Source organism: Bufo gargarizans, chromosome 5, assembly GCF_014858855.1.
Source record: "Bufo gargarizans isolate SCDJY-AF-19 chromosome 5, ASM1485885v1, whole genome shotgun sequence".
Classification (NCBI taxonomy): Eukaryota; Metazoa; Chordata; class Amphibia; order Anura; family Bufonidae; genus Bufo; species Bufo gargarizans.
This window is the reverse complement of record NC_058084.1, coordinates 47,841,600-47,864,525: the sequence shown is the minus strand read 5'-3', so window position 1 is coordinate 47,864,525 and position 22,926 is coordinate 47,841,600.

Below are 22,926 nucleotides of genomic sequence, written 5' to 3'. Positions count from 1 at the left end.
GTTGTTTCAAGGGGACTAACACCTGGACTGTGGCATGCCGGAGGGGGATCCATGGCAAAACTCCCATGGAAAATTACGTAGTTGACGCAGAGTCAGGTTTTAATCCATAAAGGGCATAAATCACCTAACAATCCAATTTTTTTTAAAACAACGTGGTTTAAAACATCCAGTGTGTGTATTCGATCAGGTATGATGTTGTATCGATCAGGTAGTGTAAGGGTTACGCCCGCTTCACAGACATTGACAGACCAAACTCCCCTTTTAATGCAACGCAAACAACCGCAAACAGTCCATTTGCCCAACAGCAAACTTCCCATTTGCACAAGGTTGGATACCAAGCTAGCCATGTCCCGTTGATGTCATTGAAGGTTTCTTCCTCCACCCAGCCACGTACAACACAAAGGGTCCCCGAAAGGTGAATTGAATAGATTTTTCGAATGGGGAGATGGTTAAAAAAACGCTGGCTCCCTCCCCTTTGTTTGAATCCACGCCACGGTCACTGCGTCTGTGCCGTGCAATTTACTGTCACACCCGATATGAGTGGTATTTTCTGTAGTACTATTCTTATCAGTTTAATCCCTTTTACGTCCCCTATCCGGGGACGTGTGTCGAATTGATTAATCATTGTCGAATTAACGACATCCTGAAATAATTTTGTTCTGAGCTCTGTACTTGCTTTGTATTGGCATTGATGGGGATTTTTTAAATTGTCTGCATTATTTCTAATAAAAAAATCATAATAAAGTCTCTTAATATATTATTTTATGTATTAAAAACCTATACAACTTAAAAAAAAAAAGAAAAATAATGTTTTTTTCTATGAAAAATTATCCAGCCGATCACTTTTAGTCTGATCATAATGAAGCAACAGCCTTATCATCTAGGGTGTGGCAACATTGCCAACACACTCATAGAGGTGATGATCGCTTCATTGTGATACACAAGCCCCTTCACCACAACAAGGTACCGATCACAAAGGGGAATTGACACATGTATGTGCCTTTTTTTTTTTTTTTTTTGCAGCCACAGTGCAGCACTAGAGGCCAGAAAAATTAGGCATGTACACATGCCTGAAAAACTCGGTATTGTTGCAGCCGCTGCTGAAAAAGCTCTGCGTGTCCTCCATCAACAACACATCTGTAAAGCGTCCTGTCCTTGCCGCCGTAATCGTGGTAGGAGGAGGATTACTTTCACCTCTTCCCCTGTTAGATTCCCGTTGTGCTGTGACATCCCCCTTATAAGGCCTCTTTCACACTTGCGTTGTCCGGATCCGGCGTGTACTCCACTTGCCGGAATTACACGCCGGATCCGGAAAAATGCAAGTTTTCTGAAAGCATTTGAAGACGGATCCGTCTTCAAAATGCTTTCAGTGTTACTATGGCAGCCAGGACGCTATTAAAGTCCTGGTTACCATAGTAGGAGCGGGGAGCGAGGGAGCGGTATACTTACAGTCCGTGCGGCTCCCGGGGCGCTCCAGAGTAATGTCAGAGCGCCCCATGCGCATGGATGACGTGCCATGCGATCACGCCATCCATGCGCGTGGGGCGCCCTGATGTCACTCTGGAGCCCCCCTGGGAGCCGCACGGACGGTAAGTATGCTGCTCCCCCGCTCCCCGCTACACTTTACCATGGCTGCCAGGACTTTAGCGTCCCGGCAGCCATGGTAACCATTGAGAAAAAGCTAAACGTCGTATCCGGCAATGCGCCGAAACGACGTTTAGCTTAAGGCCGGATCCGGATCAATGCCTTTCAATGGGCATTAATTCCGGATCCGGCCTTGCGGCAAGTCTTCAGGATTCTTGTCCGGAGCAAAAAGTGCAGCATGCTGCGGTATTTTCTCCAGCCAAAAAACGTTCCACTCCATTCAGAATGCATTAGGATAAAACTGATCAGGATTCTTCCGGCATAGAGCCCCGACGACGGAACTCTATGCCGGAAGACAAGAACGCAGGTGTGAAAGAGCCCTAAGCTGTGTAAAGCATACTTTTTAGTTTGGTTTTGAACTGCTGCATCCTTTCTGACTTACGGTAATTTGGTAACATTTCCGCCACTTTCTGCTTATACTGGGGGTCTAGTAGCGTGGCCACCCAGTACAGGTCGTTCTCCTTCATCCTTTTTATACGAGGGTCCCTCAACAGACATGACAGCATGAAAGACCCCATTTGCACAAGGTTGGATGCCGAGCTACTCATTTCCCGTTCCTCGTCCTCACTGATGTCATTGTTGTGACAACAACGAGCACCCTGGGATGCCTGCTGTGGTTGGTCTTCCTCCTCCTCAAAGCCACATTCCTCCTCTAACTCCTCTTCCTCATACTCCTCTTGAAGCGTTGCTGCAGGTCCGGCAAGCGATGATGACAAGGCTGTTTCTGGTGGTGATGGTGACCACAACTCTTCCTCTTCATGCTCATCTACAGCCTGATCTAGCACTCTTCGCAGGGCACGCTCCAGGAAGAAAACAAATGGGATGAGGTCGCTGATGGTGCCTTCGGTGCGACTGACTAGGTTTGTCACCTCCTCAAAAGGACGCATGAGCCTACAGGCATTGCGCATGAGCGTCCAGTAACGTGGCAAAAAAATTCCCAGCTCCACAGAGGCTGTCCTAGCACCCCGGTCATACAAATACTCGTTGACGGCTTTTTCTTGTTGGAGCAGGCGGTCGAACGTTAGGAGTGTTGAATTCTAATGTGTCGGGCTGTCGCAAATCAAGCGCCTCACTGGCATGTTGTTTCGGCGCTGAATGTCTGAAAAGTGCGCCATGACCGTGTAGGAATGCCTGAAATGGCCACACACCTTCCTGGCCTGCTTGAGGACGTCCTGTAAGCCTGGGTACTTAGACACAAAGCGTTGTACGATGAGATTCAACACATGTACCATGCACGGCACATGTGACAACTTGCCCAAATTCAATGCCGCCAACAAATTGCTTCTACACCACTTTGCCGATCTCCAGTTGGTGCGGAGTCAGCCACTGATCCACCTGTGCGTTCAGGGCGGACAGGAGTGCTGGTCCGGTGTGGCTCTCTGCTTTCAGGCAAGTCAACCCCAAGACAGCGTGACACTGTCGTATCCGGGATGTGGAATAGCCCCTGGGCAGCTGGGGGGATTCAGTTGATGTGCAGCCAGACGCCGCAGCAGAAGAGGACTTAGCCGAGGAGGTTATGGAAGAGGATGGAGTAGGAGGAGTAGAGGAGATGCCAGTAGGCCTGCCTGCAAGTCGTGGCAGTGTCACCAACTCCGCTGCAGAGCCACGCATTCCATGCTTGGCAGCCGTCAGCAGGTTGACCCAATGCACAGTGTAGGTGATATACCTGCCCTGACCGTGCTTTGCAGACCAGGTATCAGTGGTCAGATGTACCCTTGCCCCAACACTGTATGCCAGAGATGCCATGACTTCCTTTTCAATCACTGAGTAGAGGTTTGGGATTGCCTTATTTGAAAAAAAAATTCGTCCGGATACCTCCCACTGTGGTGTCCCAATAGCGACAAATTTTTTGAGGGCCTCAGACTCCACCAGCTGGTATGGTAAAAGCTGGCAGGCTAAGAGTTCTGTCAAGCCAGCTGTCAGATGCCGGGCAAGGGGGTGACTCTGTGACATTGGCTTCTTATGCTCAAACATTTCCTTTACAGACACCTGACTGTGGGCAGATGAGATGGAACTGCTGAAGGTGAGAGGCGGAGTGGCGGGTGGTTGAGAGGGGGCAAGGAGGACAGCAGTGGTTGACGTGGCTGAAGATGCTTGACCAGGAGGAGGATGGTGGCTTTGAGCTTGTGTGCTGCTTCTACTCGTCATCATGTGTTGATCCCATAGGCGTTTGTGATGTGCGATCATGTACCTTCGCTAAGCAGTTGTACCTAGGTGGGTGTTGGATTTCCCACAACTCAGTTTCTTTTACCACAGGTTGCAAATGGCATCGCTGTTGTCAGAGGCAGACACACACAAAAAATGCCACACTGCTGAGCTTTGCAATGACGGCATTCTGGTGGTGGCAACAGCATGCGTTGATTGGCGTGCCTTCTGGCTGACCCCGGATGCCGATACATGCTGTCTGACTGTGCCACTAGCTCCTTGCGACGACATCCCCCTGCTTCCAACTCGTCTCCTCCTTCTCTCTGTCTCCCCTTCTGAACTTTCTTCCTCTTCTTCTTTTCTTCGAGCAGGCTCCCACGTGGCATCCACGGACACATTGTCATCATCAACCACTTCACTTGTATCTGACACCTCAGCAAAGGAAGCAGCAGAGGGTACAACATCATCATAATCATCACACTGTACGTCCATGTGTGTAATGCTGCCTGACTGAGACATATCCCTGTTATCTACATTCCCTGGCAATAATGGTGGGCATCACTAATTTCATCCAACTGATGTGTAAATAACTCCTCTGAGGGATCAAGTGAAGCGGCTGTGGTGGCTGTGGTGGTAGTGGTGGTGGTGGTGGCGGCGGGCGGGAGAGTGGTGACCAAAGCTGAGCTGGAGGAGGATGGTGCGTCAAGGTTCTTAGCGGAAGCTGTTGAAGATTGGGTGTCCTGTGTAAGCCAGTCAACTATTTTCTCAGAATTTTTGGGGTTCAGGGTACGTGGCCTCTGAACACTGGGCATTATTCCAAGGCCAGTGGAAATCACAGCACCACGACCACGACGGCCTCTGCGGGGTGGCCTGCCTCTGCCTGACATTTTTATTTAGATAAGTGGTTTATGCGTGCAAGGTATTTGAGTGAATGACACCCTGTAACGGTTTGAGTGAAGGCCTAGCCAGTGGCCACAATACAGTCTGTGTGGGCCTGACACACACGGCCTTGCAATTAGCAAATGTGATTATATCACAGAAAAATTTTAATAGAATTTTTTTTATCTACAAGGTATTTGAGTGAATGACACCCTGTAACGGTATGAGTGCAGGCCTAGCCAGTGGCCACAATACAGTCTGTGTGGGCCTGACACACACGGGCTTGCAAATGTGATTATGTCACAGAAAAATATTAAATATAATTTTTTTATCTGTGAGGTATTTTCTGTCACACCCTGTATGAATGGTGTGCACACAGTGCTGTCTATAGCTAAGCCTGCAGCCTCTCACACACGGGCAGCCAGGCAACTGCAATATATATATATGAGAAAAAAAAAAAAAAAAAGCACACTGATGTACCAGCCCTGAAAAGGGCTTTTTGGGGTGCTGTCAGGACGCTGTCCTTACAGCAGATGTGTCTGTGGACACAGAACACTGCCCTAGCTAACGCTTTCCCTATTGAATCAGCAGCAGCTACACTCTCCCTCCTCTCACTGTGAATGCAGCTTCCGAATGAATCTAAAATGGATGCTGTCCAGGAGGTGGGAGGGTCTGGGAGGGAGGGTCTGCTGCTGATTGGCTGGAATGTGTCTGCTGACTGTGAGGTACAGGGTCAAAGTTTACTCAATGATGATGTATAGGGGGCGGACCGAACATCGCATATGTTTGCCCGCAGCGGCGAACGCGAACAAGCAATGTTCGCCGGGAACTATTCGCCGGCGAACTATTCGGGACATCACTACATAGGACTACAGGTGACATTTACTACATTATCTGTACTCAGAGAGTTATCACTGTGTTATTTGAAATGTTACATAGGACTGCAGATAAAACTTTTATGGAATATCCACAGGAGTCCCATATATTCAGATACCACAGAGTTTTGTTCCTATGGCATTCCCTTTGCCACAAAACTGACCTGTGCCCTTCATTCTCTGGGTCAGTACGAATACGTACGAACATATGTATACATTTCTTTATTGGCAAATAGGGGTGTGGCAGGGGAGGAGCCAAGACAGGAGGTGGGATGGGCCAGGGGTGGGTAGTGGGTGGGGCCCAGTGATTTCTATGTTCGCCCCTGTATAGGGACTAAGACCTGTCTTACGGTTAGGGGTTTACCTTACTGAAAAGAGGGCTACCAGCAGGCACTCTGCTTATGGCTTCTTGAATCTTTAACTTTAGTGTCATGTTTAGCTCCTTTTTTCCTACCTTACCGTTGTTTTTTGGATGGTAGGAAGCATGTAAGGCCTGTTGTACATCCAAATCCTTTATCATCTTCTGCATCACTTCACCTGTGAACACCTCTGTCACGTTCAATGGTCTTAGGTACCCCATACCTGCATACAACTTTGGCCATAATCTTCTTTGCTGTGGTCTTAGCTACCGGGTATGCTTCTGGCCATCCTGAAAACAAGTTATCACACACCAATACATACTTATACATGCCCACCTTGGGTAGCTGAAGGTAGCCTGCAAGCGTTGAAACAGATACAAAGGGCAAGACGTGTTTTTGGGGTACCTTAACCACCTTGCCCACATTGTTCTGGGCACAAATCATACATCCTTGAGTATATCTGGCTGCTACAGTGCTGAGCCCTGGGGCGTCCCATGTACTATATCACACAACATAGTTTTTTGACTGGTGCGTCACCCCATGGGTTGCGTGTGCCATCGTGGATTAGAGGGACCTGGGAAGGCAGAGTTTCCTTGTTTTAGGCATTCCTCATTTGCAGTCCCCCCATTTTTCATCCAGTCCCTTTCCTCCTTCTCCGCCTGGTTCTGTAAGGTCTTAAGAACTTCCAGCGAGACAGGAGGAGTTATTTCAGGGTCAAATAACAAAAAATAGAATTACATAAGGATAGAGGAGGATGGGGGACCTAACTTTGCATCTGTTGTCATGCCTTGTTAGTTAGTTTGTTATCTTAAAGGGGTATTCCCATCTTGCTACTTCATTCTCAATTGCTGCCAGCTAGCTGGTAACTTCCTGCTTTTCTGCAGATAAGGCTGGGCGGGCTTAGGCAGCTAGAGTGAAGGACGGCCACGCCTCCTTATGACATCACACTGAGAGCTGAGTCCTGCGTGCTAGTTCATGTGAAGAGTATGACTCATCAGTCTGCAGTGTCTGAGGGGAATGGTCACTCAGAGAGCCATGTGAAGTGAGCTCAGTGCACAGTTTTACACATAAAATATCTGTCTGATCTTTTACAAACCCATTCTGTGCATTAAAAACTATAATTCCATATTATACATTAGCCCAAAAGCTTGACCAACCCCCACCCACCAGCACTGATGCAGATTTGTTTCCATTACAGCTGTGCTCCAGTTGTGTATAAACCTCACACTATGTATCTTTATAGATGCATATACAGCTCAGCTACATATGTCTTCTCCAGTGTCTGAAAAGCTTCATATACAGCTCTGCTACATCTGTCTGTTTATCTCTTCAACCAGCACTGTATCAGAACAGTCGCATAGTCAGCTCTACTACATCTGTTTCTCTCTTCAAACAGCACTGTATCAGAACAGTCGCATAGTCAGCTCTACTACATCTGTTTCTCTCTTCAAACAGCACTGTATCAGAACAGCGCATATTCAGCTCTACTACATCTGTTTCTCTCTTCAAACAGCACTGTATCAGAACAGTCGCATATTCAGCTCTACTACATCTGTTTCTCTTTCACCAGCATTGATGCTGACCTGCCACATATACAGCTCTGCTACATCTGTTTTTCTATTCAACCAGCACTGCGTCAGAACAGCCGCATATTCAGCTCTACTACATCTGTTTCTCTCTTCAAACAGCACTGTGTCAGAACACCCGCATATTCAGCTCTGCTACATCTGTTTCTCTTTCACCAGCATTGATGCTGACCTGCGACATATACAGCTCTTCTTCATCTGTGTCTCTTTCACCAGCATTGATTCTAAACCGCCACATACACATCTCTGCTAATTCCGTCTATTTCCTTCACCATTAGTACTGTGGCTGAACAGCCGCTCATTCAGCTCTGCTACATCTGAATCTATCTTTCACATGCATTGATTCTAAACCGCCACATACACATCTCTGCTAATTCCGTCTATTTCCTTCACCATTAGTACTGTGGCTGAACAGCCGCTCATTCAGCTCTGCTACATCTGATTCTATCTTTCACATGCATTGATTCTAAACCGCCACATACACATCTCTGCTAATTCCGTCTATTTCCTTCACCATTAGTACTGTGGCTGAACAGCCGCTCATTCAGCTCTGCTACATCTGATTCTATCTTTCACATGCATTGATTCTAAACCGCCACATACACATCTCTGCTAATTCCGTCCATTTCCTTCACCATTAGTACTGTGGCTGAACAGCAGCTTATTGTTGCCGCAGTTTTTGTTCACATTTTTTTTATACTTTTCTTTTAGTCATTTTATTCTAGTAGGAAAGTTTATGGGAAAAGGCTTGAAAAAAATGGCATGGACTCAAAAAAACGCACCAAGAGTTATAAAAATGCCTCCCCCCAACCCAAATAAAAAATTAAAAAAACCTGTTTCTGAGTAGTTGCCTCATAGAACATTATTATCAGAGTGGCCCCTTTACACGCAGGAATAATACCAGCACAGAACCGGGTGGCATTGTGCCCTTCACCGTCTAGCGAGTGCTGTTTAGGGCAGCCTGTATTCTGTAAATGGCCGGCAGGACGGCTCTGCCAGCTGCTCTGCTATTACTCCTCCACCCTTATTATACAAGGAAATTGCTTAGAATGCAATCCCCTAATCTGTAGTTGGATCCCATGGCGAGGATCCTGCGGCCTCCCCTATACACAATGTTCAGCCTATAGCCGCACTGTTTGGCCCGATTAATTATTACTGGTTCTAGTCTTCACTGGCGTGTCGGCGGTTAAAGGGTTTCTACCACCTCATTTGGACCTATGTCTGCTCTACCTAACCATGCTATTCTTAGGCTACTTTCACACTAGCGTTCGGGCGGATCCGTTCTGAACGGATCCGCTCATAATAATGCAGACGGAGGCTCCGTTCAGAACGGATCAGTCTGCATTAAAATGGCAAAAAAAAAAGCTAAGTGTGAAAATAGCCTCGTACGGATCCGTCCAGACTTTCAATGTAAAGTCAATGGGGGACGGATCCGCCTGAAGATTGAGCCATATTGTGGCATCTTCAAACGGATCCGTCCCCATTGACTTACATTGTAAGTCTGGATGGATCCGCACGGATCCGCACGCCTCCGCACGGCCAGGCGGACACCCGAACGCTGCAAGCAGCGTTCAGCTGTCCGCCTGTCCGTGCGGAGGCGAGCGGAGCGGAGGCTGAACGCCGCCAGACTGATGCAGTCTGAGCGGATCCGCTCCATTCAGACTGCATCAGGGCTGGACGGCTGCGTTCGGGTCCGCTCGTGAGCCCCTTCAAACGGAGCTCACGAGCGGACCAGCGAACGCTAGTGTGAAAGGAGCCTAAGACCTTTGTGTGCAGCCGTTACACAAAAAAAAACTACTTTTATTGCTATGCAATTGAGCCTCTGGGTGCTATGGGGGCGTCTTTTCAGCACCTAGAGGCTCTGTCTACTCACCCTGTATTCCGCCCCGCTCGTCCGTCAAGCCGCCCATCTCCTTTAGATTGCCAGCCTCCATCTCATTCATTCGCCGAATTCTCGCGCCTGCGCCGTGTGCGTCTGTATTCAGCGCAGGCGCAGTGACTGTCTGAATGCTCCCTGCGCCGGCATCTCCACTGCGTCTGCGCCGTCTGTTCCTCGGAGCACTCGGACGTAATCGGCGCAGTGGAGATGTCGGCGCAGGGAGCGTTCAGATAGTCACTGCGCCTGCGCTGAATACAGACGCAGGCGCGAGAATTCGGCGAACGAATGAGATGGAGGCTGGCAATCTAAAGGAGATGGACGGGTTTGACGGACGAGCGGGGCGGAATACAGAGGTCTTAGAATAGCATGGTTAGGTAGAGCAGACACTAGCAGGTCCAAATGAGGTGGTAGAAACCCTTTAAGGGGTTAAACTGCACTTTTATAATCCTTATGGGGGGGGGGGGGTTCTTGCTGCATTGACTGAGTTCGCTATCTGTACGGAGGTCTTATAAATATAAACAGTCCATTACTCACAGCCTCTCCTGCCCATTATCATGATTGTTTGTCACTGACACCTGTGTTTCAGGGTCAAAATCCTGGACTGTGGCAGCAGCGGCAGCAGCAGGACTTCTCTCCCCGGGATCTCCTCTCTGCACTACCCTCCCCCGCCTCTCCGGCTCAGCTGCCAGCTGCCCTCACCCGATACAAAGTTCCTAGTTATAAACAGGAGCGCACCTCCGATCTCTTCACCACTCACAGAGGACATCAGGGCTGCGCTGCTGAACGCTGCCAATAGATCACAAAGCCCCTGCTCCTCCGCTAATTTTCCTCCCCTGAAGAAAGATGGGGAGCGCATGCGTGGCTCTGTAGCAGACGTGCGCGCTCTCGTGGGAATGATCGGCTGCCTGGGTGAAAAGTAAGTGCGGTCTGCGCAAGCGCGGCACATAGATGCGGCCCTGGAGCGGTGGCCGTATCTATGGGTTGCCAAGTGTAAACAATGGATCGGTGGGAAGGCAATTTAGCTAAATGGGTGCATTATAAATAATAGAAGCAATTTAGAAAAATGAAGTATGGGATCAGTGTAAACATTTGAAACCTGATCATGAAGATGGGAATACCCCTTTAAGGATACTGATCACACCTAGCACTTTTGCCCTGCCTTATTCTGTGTGATTTGGCCACCTGCAATTCCATGCAGTCTTTTTATTATTCTGGGGTGGGCAATCTTGGCTACGTGTGACCTTTTTTTACCTTGTATAAGCATGCAGCATACTTACTATTATATGTCACTTTGGGTGTACCTACAGTTCACCCATACCTATGCGGTCTCATACCCAGGGCTGTGACCCTTTATTCCCCTGTCAGTTGGGTTTTGTGAGGGTGGTTGCTTTTGACCCTGCTACACGGGAGTCCCCCACCCTCCTTTATCCTTGTGCCTTATGTCATTCTATTTTTTGTTATTTGATTATGTCTTAATAAATTACATATATTTTATATGTGCATTTTTCATCTTCTTTGGGGTTATTGGTCTGGTTCTTTTGTTTGGTTGAGTATAGTATACCAGACCCCAGTGTTATCTTACATACCATTTGAGTGAGTTCTTCTTTATAGGTTGGTCTAGGAGTTATTTCAGGGACCTGAGCTTTGTCCACTAAGGCAGGGGTCTGCCTAAGCAATTTGGCAGCCATTGTTGCCGCCTGATATGCCGTGGCTTTTCCCTTTGCCCCCTCTGAGTCTGTTTTACAGTAACCTTTGTTTTTATCACTGCCACCAAAGTAGGCAACATGAGGGCTTCTATCAGAGACCTCACTGATTCCCCATTTTAATGGGTTTACCTGAAACGGTCAGGAAGCCTCTGGCTTCCAAATGGGCCTATAGTCATGGGCTATACCTGGAATAAGCGTAAATGTTGGCTGCTTTGGCATCTGCATATCTGCAAGCCATCTCCAGAGCCCTTAGCTCTGCTTCTTGGGCAGACATGTGTGGTGGTAAGGACTATGCTTTTTAGTGTCATGTTTAATCACCGCTGCCCAACCTACAGTCATGTGAAAAAATTAGGACACCCTTTGAAAGCATGTGGTTTTTTGTAACATTTTTAATAAAAGGTTATTTCATCTCCGTTTCAACAATACAGAGAGATTAAAGTAATCCGACTAAACAAAGAAAACTGAAGAAAAGTCTTTTCAAGATCTTCTGTAAATGTCATTCTACAAAAATGCCTATTCTAACTGAGGAAAAAGATAGGACACCCTTGCCCCTAATAGCGAGTGTTACCTCCTTTGGCTGAAATAACTGCAGTGAGACGGTTCTTGTAGCCATCTACCAGTCTTCGACATCGGTCTGAGGAAATTTTACCCCACTCCTCAATGCAGAACTTTTTCAGCTGTGAGATGTTTGAGGGGTTTCTTGCACGTACAGCCCTTTTCAAGTCACCCCACAGCATCTCAATGGGATTCAAATCTGGACTTTGACTTGGCCATTCCAGGACTCTCCATTTCTTCTTTTTCAGCCAATCTTTGGTTGATTTACTAGTATGTTTTGGGTCATTGTCATGTTGCATGGTCCAGTTCCGCTTCAGCTTTAATTTTCTAACTGATGGTCTCACATGTTCTTCAAGCACCTTCTGATACACAGTAGAATTCATCGTGGATTCTATGATGGTGAGCTGACCAGGTCCTGCTGCAGCAAAGCAGCCCCAAACCATGACACTTCCACCTCCATGCTTCACAGTTGGTATGAGGTTCTTTTCTTGGAATGCTGTGTTTGGTTTACGCCAAACATGTCCTCTGCTGTTGTGTCCAAATAATTCAATTTTGGACTCATCTGTCCAAAGAACATTATTCCAGAAGTCCTGGTCTTTGTCAACTTTATCTATGGCAAATGTCAGTCTGGCCTCGATGTTTCTCTTGGAAAGCAAAGGTTTCCTCCTTGCACACCTCCCATGCAAGTTAAACTTGTACAGTCTCTTTCTGATTGTAGAGGCATGTACTTCTACATCAACAGTAGCCATAGCCTGCTGTAGTTCTCGAGATGACACTTTAGGGTTTTTGGAGACCTCTTTTAGCATCTTGCGGTCTGCTCTTGGGGTGAACTTGCTGGGGCGACCAGTCCTGGGCATGTTGGCAGTTGTTTTGAAAGCCCTCCACTTGTAGACTATCTTCCGGACAGTGGAATGGCTGATTTCAAAATCTTTTGAGATCTTTTTAAATCCCTTCCCAGACTCATAGGCTGCTACAATCTTTTTTCTGAAGTCCTCTGACAGCTCTTTTGCTCTCACCATGGTGCTCACTCTCACTTCAACAGTCAGGAGCACACCAAACTAAATGTCTGAGGTTTAAATAGGGCAAGCCTCATTCAACATGCAGAGTAACGATCTACTAATTATGTGCACCTGGTGTGATATACCTGTGTGAGATCTGAGCCAATTTAAGAGGGAATACATGTGAGGGTGTCCTATCTTTTTCCTCAGTTAGAATAGGCATTTTTGTAGAATGACATTTACAGAAGATCTTGAAAAGACTTTTCTTCAGTTTTCTTTGTTTAGTTGGATTACTTTAATCTCTCTGTATTGTTGAAACGGAGATGAAATAACCTTTTATTAAAAATGTTACAAAAAACCACATGCTTTCAAAGGGTGTCCTAATTTTTTCACATGACTGTATGTAGTACCTGCCATCCTGGCCATACCTCGATCCATCCACAAAGAGCACATGATCTGGATTATCTAATAGCTGATTTATCAAATCCTGCTGTCCCTTGTGACATCATCTGCAAACAATCATGAGCATTTTCCTCTGGATCTGGAAGTCTGGAAAAAAGTTTAAGTGCCCTCCCTCCCCCCTTGCTCCAGAGGCAAAATATTACATCTTTGGACATTTCAGGTGTCATATGAATACTCTTTGTCAATGAAAACATTACATTAATCAAAAAAAAAAAAAGTGGATGATCATACATCAACCCAATAATATCCCTGATGGGCACAATATTTTGATGAATAGGTTGATGGAAGAGATTACAATAGCTGGAATTCTGTGATAAACAATTCTATAAAGATAATATTATCTAGAATGGTCCCATATATTAGTTGGTAGAACAAATAATCAACACAATAAATCCATGTTCGGGGTCAGTTATTAACTGTTAACTTAGTAACTTTTTGGTGTATTAAAACACATATATACTGTTGAGACACACATATTTGTGTTCTAGTCGTTGTCTCTCTCTTGCCTGAGGCTCGTGGCATTGTTACATTGGCTAAAATATGAAAATAAGAAAGAGATAACACTTGGCATCTGCGCATTGTGCATTGTTTTACTAACTGTGGTATGTGAACTATGTAAATATCCAGCTGTAAGCGTCATAATGTAATGGAGTCTTCACTAAGAGCAGAATAGCATATATGACGTAGTAAGGAGTAGTGTTGGGCGGGCATGCTTGGCCGAACACCAGTTCGGCTCGAGCATTGCTTTGCTCAGCCGTATATCGCGTATGCTCGAGCCCGATGCTCGAGTCAATGTATTTAAAGGGCTTCTGTCACCCCACTAAAGTGATTTTTTTTTTTTGGGCTGGTGAAATTAGTTATATTGCGATATATCACAATATAATTGTGTCACTTACTTTGATCCAGCAGTTTCTTCAAAAAACGAAGTTTTATCATATGTAAATCCGGTCTCTACCAGCAAGTAGGGCGGCTACTTGCTGGTAGCTGCTGCAGAAATCCGCCCTCTCGTCGTGTTGATTGACAGGGCCAGCCGGGATCTCCTCCTCCGGCCAGCCCTGTCGGCATTTCAAAAATCGCGCGCCTCTGTGGATTCGGCGCAGGCGCTCTGAGATGAGGAGGCTCGTCTCCTCAGAACTCCCTCAGTGCGCCTGCGCCGATGACATCACCGAAATAGAAGACGTCATCGGCGCAGGCGCACTGAGGGAGTGCTGAGGAGACGAGCCTCCTCATCTCAGAGCGCCTGCGCCGAATCCACAGAGGCGCGCGATTTTTGAAATGCCGACAGGGCTGGCCGGAGGAGGAGATCCCGGCTGGCCCTGTCAATCAACACGACGAGAGGGCGGATTTCTGCAGCAGCTACCAGCAAGTAGCCGCCCTACTTGCTGGTAGAGACCGGATTTACATATGATAAAACTTCGTTTTTTGAAGAAACTGCTGGATCAAAGTAAGTGACACAATTATATTGTCAGATATCGCAATATAACTAATTTCACCAGCCCAAAAAAAAAAAAACACTTTAGTGGGGTGACAGAAGCCCTTTAAATCTAATTTAGCCTCTATTTCTGAAAAGTTTCTGGTGGGATTCAAACTCGTACTCGTCTACATTACAGCCAAGAATGTTAACCACTACACTGAAGAGCTGCATGGCCAGTTACTTAATAAAAAATAAAAAAAATGAGACTTCTGCTGTATAGGAATACTTACTAGTAGTAAGTATTCCTATGCAGCAGAATTCTCTTTTCTTTTCTTTTTCTTTTTTTTTTAAAGTAACTGGCCATGTAGCTTTATAGTGTAGTAGACAAGATTCTTGGCTGTAATGTAGAAGTTTGTGAGTTCGAATCCTGCCAGAAACTTTTCAGAAATAGAGGCTAAATTTGATTTAAATACACAGGGTGTCCCCAAGCACTGACTCCATATATGGACACAGCTATATATGGAGTCAGAGCAGAGACTTCTAAGCCGAACTAGAGTCCTGACACCCTCCCCTCTTCAGAGCAGGGGGTGCCTGGTTTAATGCTCGGGTTCACCCATTGACTTCCATTGTGCTCGGGTGCTCTGTAGAGCACCCGAGCATTTGGAAGTGTTCCACTTGAGCACCAGAGCAAACAAGCACTTTGGTGCTTGACCAACACTAGTAAGGAGGTGTGTCATCTTGGGTAGGATGGAACCTTCATGCTCTGGAGAAGATAAGGCGTTGTCAGAGAGCTGAAGTATATGGGAACTTTCTTAGCTGATTCAAAGAATGATGGCCACATCTCTATCAGGTACATGGATGGGAGCCAGTGGTAACAAACTGCTTGTTTAATACACTACACTGTCAGATTTTTTTTTTTTTATAAAGAATGGTCAGTCAATTATCCATTTTTAGTGGCAGATGCCTTTTTCTCTTCTGTCTTCTGACCTGTAAAATGGTCATCACCATTTTGAGAGATTCATTTGAATCAAAACACAAAAAGATTCAGATTCAGATTCAATTTTGTGAAATTCGAGATTAACATGATTACTTTATAATCTATCTCTTCTCTTTGTGTGTCTTATTTTTGTGACTATTCTTGTGTCCTAGACAACCAGTTATACCGATATCAAGCCCTTTACTGCACAAGCTCACCAGATATACTGACAGTTACACTTTCACTGTCCTAGACCACCAGTTATACTGACATGAACTCCTTCACTGTATTAGAACATTAAGTAAACTGATATTATCCTTTTCACTGCCCTACAACACTAGGTATGCTGACATTTACCCCTTCACTGCTCTAGATGACCAACTATGCTGACATTAATGCCTTCAATGCCCTAGAACACCAGGCATACTGATATTTACTCCTTCACTGGCGTAGACCGCTAGTTATATTGACAATAACTCCATCACCAGGTAGACTGACATTTACCCCCTCACTACTCTAGACCACTAGGCATACTGATATTAACACCTTAACTGCAGTAGCCCACCAGGGATCCTGAAACTAACCCCTTTACTGCCCAAGACACTAGGATATCCCCCTAACTGTTCTAGACTACTGGGTTTATTTACACTAACCCATTCACTGCTCTATATCACTAAGGATTATGACATTAACGATTTCACTTTCCTAGATCACCAGGAATGCGAACACTAACACCTTTACTGCCATAGACATCCAAGCATACAGACATTAATCCATTCATTGCCCTAGGGATGCATAGGCTTAGAGGAACGTGCCTGAAATGCAGCTGAACGTTACAAGTGATCTGAGGCAGGAGGTCTTAAATGGAATCTCTGCAAGGGGAGGTAAACTATACTTTTGCACAAGGGCTGCTGAGCCTTTAGCTTTGCTCTTGGTGGTTAGCACAGCAGTCAGCTCTTCTCCATATAATTGTCAGCCTCTGACATCAGGATGTGTAATTATTTACACACATGACATTGGGACATTTCCATTCAGGTGTATTATAGGGTTTAATATCCTCTCTCTTCTTCACATCCATCCTGCTACAGTTGTTGCTGAACTGAGTTTGCCAATTGGGTCAACCCATAACTATATCATAATGCATTATATATGGTGGCCCATGGAAGACCCCTGTGTGGTTTGCATGAAATAATGAAAGTATGATACTTACCTCCTTGTTTTTTTTCATCAGCAGCTATGCAAAATCTCCTGCAGCACCTTCCTTATTCTGGGCATGTATTCCTATTTGCTGTTTCAGTTCCGGCAATGTCTGGGGATTGGCTTCATGAATCCTTCAGGTAAACCCATAGATAAGCGTGCAATGTTAGGTCTATTGTCTGTGGAGTACAACACATTCATAGTCACAGGTGCACATCCATAAAGCTAGCATGCAGAAAGCAAACAAAAAAACGTATGGCAGCACAACATTACACATACAAACAATAAAACTGGGGCATAGGGATTATTCTGAATTAAAGTGGTATTATACCTACTAGACATGAAAAAATAGAATATATATATATTGAGGGTAGCTGCCTCTTTTAGATTAAGCACTTCCTGCCCATCTGCCCAGGGCTTCTGAGCAGAGTATAATGTAGCTGGTTCTTACACCGCCCTGAACATTGTAGGCTTAGTCAAGCCCAGGAGAGGAAGTTCTATTAATGTTAGGTACCCATCTGCAGAAGCCACCTTGACGCCTGGTAGATGGGCCCGACACACGTTTGATCAAAAATGTGCGCAGAGAGCTTCCATTTTTATCATGTATAGTAGGTAAAATACCATTTTAATTTAAAATAATCCCCATTCCCAGTTTTATTGTTTGTATGCGTAATGTTGTGCTGCCATACCTTTTTTATTGTCTGTGGAGGACACAACCCATTACTATGGGACTGCTGAAAATAGCCTAGTGCTATTAGTGAGAAGTGAATGTAGTGGTGGCCACGCTTGCATGATGCACTTTCCATTTATTTTTATGGGACTTTGAATGGAGGGTGGTCGCTCATGCACAGTCCCCTCTCCTTCACTTTGTGGGTTCCCTTTTAGGATATGTTCCCAGTGTATGAGATGGGCCAACCCCTTTAAGATACGGCTGGCCAAACCATCTCCAAGTGTAGAAGGGTGTGTTAGCAATGTTCCCTCTTACAGCAGCAAAGTCTCTCTCTGCCATAAACATGCATATAATACCTTGCTGTCTTTTTCTCCAATCTACGGGCTTGTAGATTCCGAATCTTCTGATTTCCTTCTCAGTGGAGCACTTTTTATGGTAAAGTTCCTTCTTTGGCTGTAGAAGTCTCGGAGATGAGGGGTCTTTGAGCTTGGGTCTAATGGCCACATGTAGATCTTAACTATAGCATAGCTAGACTCTCACTACACAGGTCCATCTCCCGGAAACCTTAGGAGATGAGCCAAGGTGGTTCACCTTGTAGATTGAATAGAGTCAACGTCAGTGGCAGGGTTAAGGCATGTTCACAAGTCCTGCATGCAGAATCTTTTTTTTCCCACTAAAATAGCGTATAGTCAATGGGGTCTGTTCGGCTACATTGGTTTCAGTTATGTGCCGACACTTCCCTTCTTTCTGATGGTGTGAGGAAAGCCACTGTGATTGACTGTAACAGCCAGAGCCACTACTATTCCCAATATCTGGTCTGGATCCTCCTGGGCTCGCTGCAGCACCCACTGGAGGCGTGAATGGAAAACAATAGTGTTCAGTGATGAAAGCAGGTCTTGCCTTGGCACTAATGATGACTAGTGTTGATCAAGCACCAAAGTGCTCGGGTGCTCGGGCCGAACACCTCAGGATGCTTGGGTGCTCTACCGAGCACCCGAGCTCAATAGAAGTCAATGGGAGAACCCGAGCATTAAACCAGGCACCCCCTGCTCTGAAGTGGGGAGGGTGTCTGGATCATAGGAAAATGTCAGAAATTGAAGGGAACACCACCAAAATGGTTTGGGAACAGCATGGGGAGGATGTCTGGATGCGTCTTGGACTCCCGGGTCGCTGCTGGGAACGATGTTGTTGGTAACTGACACTAATACACCCAAAACCGAAGATAAAGTTCATTTTAGCGAAAAAATTGTTAGGAAACATTCTTTCCTGTATATTTACTTGAATATAAAGTGCAAGTGCTGCCAGAAATTGCAAGCAAGAGGCACTCCGATACAACCTATATATAACATAAAGGAGGGCCTCATTCACATTGTGGTACAATTGTTCAGGTAGTGGGACTCCTACACTGATAAAGCCTATGCACTAAGTGAAAGGGCTGCCAAAAATTACAAGGAATCAGCACTCCAATACCCCCTTTGTTACACATAAAGGAGGGCATCATACACACCCTTGAAAAATGATGATTGATGGCCTGCTGGTGACCCTCAAAAACATTTGGAACAAGGGCCTGCTGATCTGACCATCTAAAACATTAGGGGCGAGGGCCTGCTGCTGAGCTGACCCTATAAAACATTAGGGGTGAGGGTCTGCTGCTCAGCTGACCATCGAAAAAATTATGGTTGAGGGCCTGCTGGTGAGCTGACCCTCTAAAAGGTTGTAGGTAAGGGGCCTGTAGTTGAGCTGACCCTGTAAAACATTATATGCAAGGGCCTGCAGGTGAGCTGACCCTGTAAAAGATTGTAGGTGAGGGCCTGCAGGTGAGCTAAACTCATCCACTTCATCAACACTTATTGTGTTGAGGAGACTCTTAGCTACTGAGACTTGACTTGATGGAAGACAGGGTGGTGCTTAACCGACTGGAAGCATTATCTGCAATGCTGCAATCCAACCGACCACCTGGTCTGACTTCAAAAGTGGTGTCCTGCGCCACACTACAAACTGGGACATGAAGCTAGGTATCGTGGATGATTGTTTTTCTTGTGCTCTGGCAGGAGACACAGTTTCAACGTGCACAGGGCCACGGCCTCTGCGTGCACTATCAGCATCATGGCCACTTCCCCATCCCTTACTGCTCGCCTTCTTCATATTAAATGTTATATATGCTTAAAAGTATGTCACAGGTACAGTAACGTAGGATTTGGAAGTGTATGCGCAAACAAATTTAAAAAGGTATTTGGGATGTGGAAACGTCACACAGCAGATATCCCGCAGATAATGTCAATGCTGTCACCAGCAGCTAATAAAAAATTACAGGGAATGTCACAGGTATTTGGGATGCGGAAACGTCATAGAGGATAGGTACCACCAGTAAAGTCGCTGTCCGCAGCTTTTATGGAAAAAGTACACTGTATGTCACAGGTAAAAAATGTATGCGCACACGTTACACTGGAGATGTGGCACTGGTAATGTCACTGTCAGAAGTGGACACCGTCTATTAAAAAAGTACAATGTTTGTCACAGTAAAAAAAATTAAGCGCACGCGTTACACTGCAGGTGTGGCACTGGTAATGTCACTGCCAGAAGCGGACAACGTCTAAAAAGTACACTGGATGTCACAGATACATTTTTTAAGTGCACACGTTACACTGCAGATGTGGCGCTGCTAATGTCACTGTCCGCAGAAGACACTGTCTATGGAAAAAGTACACTAGACGTCACAAATATTTTTTGGATGCGCACGCTGTCACTGGTCGCTGCGGACACCGCCTATGGAAAAAGCACACTGGATGTCACAGATATTTTTGGGATGCGCCCACTTTACAAAGGAGATGTGGCGCAGCTAATGTCACTGTCCGCAGCGGACACAGTCTACGGAAAAAGTAAATTGGATGTCACAGATATTTTTGGGATGCGCACACTTTACACTGGAGATGTGGCGCAGATAATGTCACTGTCTGCAGCGGACACCATCTACGGAAAAAGTAACTGGATGTCACAGATATTTTTGGGATGCGCCCACTTTACACAGGAGATGTGGCGCAGCTAATGTCACTGTCCGCAGCGGACACCATCTACGGAAAAAGTAACTGGATGTCACAGATATTTTTGGGATGCGCCCACTTTACAAAGGAGATGTAACATAGTAACATAGTAACATAGTACATAATGCCGAAAAAAGACATTTGTCCATCCAGTTCGGCCTGTTATCCCGCAAGTTGATCCAGAGGAAGACCCCTCTCTAGTAGCTATAGCCTGTAATATTATTACGCTCCAGAAATACATCCAGGCCCCTCTTGAATTCCTTTATTGTACTCCCCATCACCACCTCCTCAGGCAGAGAGTTCCATAGTCTCACTGCTCTTACCGTAAAGAATCCTCTTCTATGTTTGTGTACAAACCTTGTTTCCTCCAGACGCAGAGGATGTCCCCTCGTCACAGTCACAGTCCTGGGGATAAATAGCTGATGGGAGAGATCTCTGTACTGACCCCTGATATATTTATACATAGTTATTAGATCTCCCCTCAGTCGTCTTTTTTCTAAAGTGAATAACCCTAATTTTGATCATCTTTCAGGGTACTGTAGTTGCCCCATTCCAGTTATTACTTTAGATGCCCTCCTCTGGACCTTCTCCAGCTCTGCTATTTCTGCCTTGTTTACAGGAGCCCAGAACTGTACACAGTACTCCATGTGCAGTCTGACTAGCGATTTGTAAAGTGGTAGGACTATGTTCTTATCACGGGAATCTATGCCCCTTCTGATGCAACCCATTATCTTGTTGGCCTTGGCAGCAGCTGCCTGACACTGGTTTTTGCAGCTTAGTTTGCTGTTTATTAAAATTCCTAGATCCTTTGTGGCGCAGCTAATGTCACTGTCCGCAGCGGACACAGTCTACGGAAAAAGTAAATTGGATGTCACAGATATTTTTGGGATGCGCACACTTTACACTGGAGATGTGGCGCAGATAATGTCACTGTCTGCAGCGGACACCATCTACGGAAAAAGTAACTGGATGTCACAGATATTTTTGGGATGCGCACACTTTACACAGGAGATGTGGCGCAGCTAATGTCACTGTCCGCAGCGGACATGTTCTACGGAAAAAGTAAATTGGATGTCACAGATATTTTTTGGATGCACACACTTTACACAGGAGATGTGGCGCAGCTAATGTCGCTGTCTACAGCGGCCTAACTATTGCACGCTATTTAGCGCAGTTTGCGCTAAAAATATATATTGCTGCCACACACACAATAGTCCTTAAAAGGACTTTTGGGTCTCTGAAAAGTTTTTCTAATAAAAATATTCCTATATCACTCCCTACACTGTCTGTCCCTTCTTCAGCACAGCTCTCCCTGACTAGTGATGGACGAACATTGCGTGTGTTCGCAGCAGGCCCTATAGACTTAATTGGCAGGTGAACTTAGAAAAACTTCAGGTCATATTTGCAGCCACCAAATAATTACTAGAAGTGCACAAATAGTCCCACAACATGGAAAGTGACATACCAGATGTATTATTATTCGAATGTGCGATCTCCATTCATTATTTTTTTTTCAATGCGAAATATTGGCAATGTAATTTTCACGTATGCACAAAATAGGCGCGGCCTACTACAGCAACTGGTCTTCACCCCACCGAAGTTGGTTGTGATCAGAAAAGATGGTTAGCAACAATTTTCGCAAAGTTGAGGAAGAAATTCTCACTGTAAGCAATTTGACATTAAAGCAGTGTATTTGATTAAATGTAACATGCATGTTAGAACAATCGCTGTATATGCAGATTGAGTGTTTAAAAAAAAGCGCCATTGCGAAAATCCCTAATGATGCAATTTTTTTTTTCGCGGTACACACAACTTCACGTTTTATAAGGTCTCATGAGATATTAGTGATTGGTGAACTAAGTATTGTTGTGAGAACTTGCCAGTACAGGCCCCAAAAATTAGCCAATAGGCATTCACCTGACAGCACACAACTTTGTAGGACATTAGGCGGTCACAGGATAAAAATGTAACTGTCGGCCAGTACAGGCCACAAAAAATAGGCATTCAACTGACATAAAAGGCATTTTATGCAGCTGTATTTACCTAAGACAGGGACCATGATTTGTTGTGGGTGGTGGCGGATATTTGTGGGCTGTCATGAGGAAATTCAATCAAACGTGGTCGACTCGTCACATGTGTTCAATTCCTCCAAGATCCATGCCTCATTCATTTTTAAAAATGTGAGGTAGTCCACACTGTCGTGAGCTAGGCGAGTGCGCTTATCGGTCACGATCCCCTGCTGCGCTGAACGTCCTTTCGGACCAGTAGAAATTATGTGTTCCAATAGTGTTTGTCACTCTGTGTAGATGCGGTAACGCAGAAAAACTGCAAACAAATGCTGCACTACCGAAATGCACTATATAGAAAGTATATTATTTTTATATAACGCCCCTGCCTCAATCAGTTTTTTTAGGGGGGGAACTGGTATATCACACCAGTAGAAATTATTTGTTCCAATAGCGTTTGGCACTCTATGTAGCTGCGGTATTGCAGCAGAACCGTACAGAACTGCTGCACAATACAAATGCACTATAATATAC